The 2,500-nt window shown below is 59.0% G+C and overlaps 1 pseudogene; it reads left to right on the top strand.

The window, feature by feature from the left end:
- LOC124773305 overlaps positions 1 to 2,500 on the top strand; it is a 7,765-nt pseudogene that overhangs the window by 1,308 nt on the left and 3,957 nt on the right.

Here is a 2,500-nt window from a genome sequence, read left to right as displayed (position 1 = left end):
GTACGAGTCTCATCCGGTAAAGCGAATGATTAGAGGCCTTGGGGCCGAAACGACCTCAACCTATTCTCAAACTTTAAATGGGTGAGATCTCCGGCTTGCTTGATATGCTGAAGCCGCGAGCAAACGACTCGGATCGGAGTGCCAAGTGGGCCACTTTTGGTAAGCAGAACTGGCGCTGTGGGATGAACCAAACGCCGAGTTAAGGCGCCCGAATCGACGCTCATGGGAAACCATGAAAGGCGTTGGTTGCTTAAGACAGCAGGACGGTGGCCATGGAAGTCGGAATCCGCTAAGGAGTGTGTAACAACTCACCTGCCGAAGCAACTAGCCCTGAAAATGGATGGCGCTGAAGCGTCGTGCCTATACTCGGCCGTCAGTCTGGCAGTCATGGCCGGTCCTTGCGGCCGGCCGCGAAGCCCTGACGAGTAGGAGGGTCGCGGCGGTGGGCGCAGAAGGGTCTGGGCGTGAGCCTGCCTGGAGCCGCCGTCGGTGCAGATCTTGGTGGTAGTAGCAAATACTCCAGCGAGGCCCTGGAGGGCTGACGCGGAGAAGGGTTTCGTGTGAACAGCCGTTGCACACGAGTCAGTCGATCCTAAGCCCTAGGAGAAATCCGATGTTGATGGGGGCCGTCATAGCATGATGCGCTTTGTGCTGGCCCCCGTTGGGCGAAAGGGAATCCGGTTCCTATTCCGGAACCCGGCAGCGGAACCGATACAAGTCGGGCCCCTCTTTTAGAGATGCTCGTCGGGGTAACCCAAAAGGACCCGGAGACGCCGTCGGGAGATCGGGGAAGAGTTTTCTTTTCTGCATGAGCGTTCGAGTTCCCTGGAATCCTCTAGCAGGGAGATAGGGTTTGGAACGCGAAGAGCACCGCAGTTGCGGCGGTGTCCCGATCTTCCCCTCGGACCTTGAAAATCCGGGAGAGGGCCACGTGGAGGTGTCGCGCCGGTTCGTACCCATATCCGCAGCAGGTCTCCAAGGTGAAGAGCCTCTAGTCGATAGAATAATGTAGGTAAGGGAAGTCGGCAAATTGGATCCGTAACTTCGGGATAAGGATTGGCTCTGAGGATCGGGGCGTGTCGGGCTTGGTCGGGAAGTGGGTCAGCGCTAACGTGCCGGGCCTGGGCGAGGTGAGTGCCGTAGGGGTGCCGGTAAGTGCGGGCGTTTAGCGCGGGCGTGGTCTGCTCTCGCCGTTGGTCGGCCTCGTGCTGGCCGGCGGTGCAGGATGCGCGCGCCTGCGCGGCGTTCGCGCCCCGGTGCTTCAACCTGCGTGCAGGATCCGAGCTCGGTCCCGTGCCTTGGCCTCCCACGGATCTTCCTTGCTGCGAGGCCGCGTCCGCCTTAGCGTGCTCCTCCGGGGGCGCGCGGGTGCGCGGATTCTCTTCGGCCGCCATTCAACGATCAACTCAGAACTGGCACGGACTGGGGGAATCCGACTGTCTAATTAAAACAAAGCATTGCGATGGCCCTAGCGGGTGTTGACGCAATGTGATTTCTGCCCAGTGCTCTGAATGTCAACGTGAAGAAATTCAAGCAAGCGCGGGTAAACGGCGGGAGTAACTATGACTCTATTAATGCTCACATGATGCGTCATATACGGATCCTCTCGGTCCACTCCTTAGCATCCTTGGGTGTTGAGTGGATGATGGTTCGCTTAGCCTCTCAGTGGGAAATCCTAGCTCTGGCCTTCACGTGGCGGGAGTCGTTAAGGGAGCCGAGGGGAGGCGCAGTATTCTGTGTCTTCCTAGAGCTCTCCGACCGACAGAGCGGGGTGAACCTTCGGGGCTTGGGGGTTGCCTGCCCCCCTGCCTCTTGTTTCAGCTGGCCCCAACACTCGTAATAGATCAGGTAGCGGTCCTCCCACTGGAGGAGCTGCGCCAGTTGTTGGGCCACCAGCTGACGTCGCCAGTCCGGGTCGTGACGTCTTGCCAGCTTTCCAGTGCCCCGAGTGCAGTCGGAGTTTCGGCACCAAGACTGGTCTTGGTGTACATCGCCGCAGGGCTCATCCTGTCGCAGCGAATGCAGCAATTAACATCCAGAGGGCGAAGGCCAGGTGGTCTAGTGAGGAACTCCTACGCCTGGCCCATGCAGAGGCAGTGCTAACACTCGAGGGCACCCGGTTCCTGAATCAGGAATTAGTGAAGATCTTCCCGCACCGCTCACTTGAATCCATCAAGTGCCAGCGTCGTGCAGGAGCGTACAGGAACCAGGTCACCGAGTTCATTGCTGCTCTCTCTGCCTCTGCAGAGCGACCTCGCCCCTCTGATGCTGCTGCACCCCCTGCTGGGGCTTCCACGTCTTCCCTGACTCCACCGTTGTTAGAAGATCCTGTTGACCAGGCCATCTGGTCGGCCTTAGCAGCCTTACCATCGTCGGCTCCGAAGTACCGCTCAGTTGACGACATCTTAGCGCTGGGACACACTGCATCCAGGCATGTCATTATGGGCATGCTGCCACCTGTACTTGATGCCTTAGGTAGCAAGGAGGCATCCCACAATCC

This window comes from Schistocerca piceifrons, unplaced genomic scaffold (genome assembly GCF_021461385.2).
Source record: "Schistocerca piceifrons isolate TAMUIC-IGC-003096 unplaced genomic scaffold, iqSchPice1.1 HiC_scaffold_951, whole genome shotgun sequence".
In the NCBI taxonomy this organism is placed as follows: Eukaryota; Metazoa; Arthropoda; class Insecta; order Orthoptera; family Acrididae; genus Schistocerca; species Schistocerca piceifrons.
This window is presented reverse-complemented; position numbering and strand designations above follow the sequence as displayed.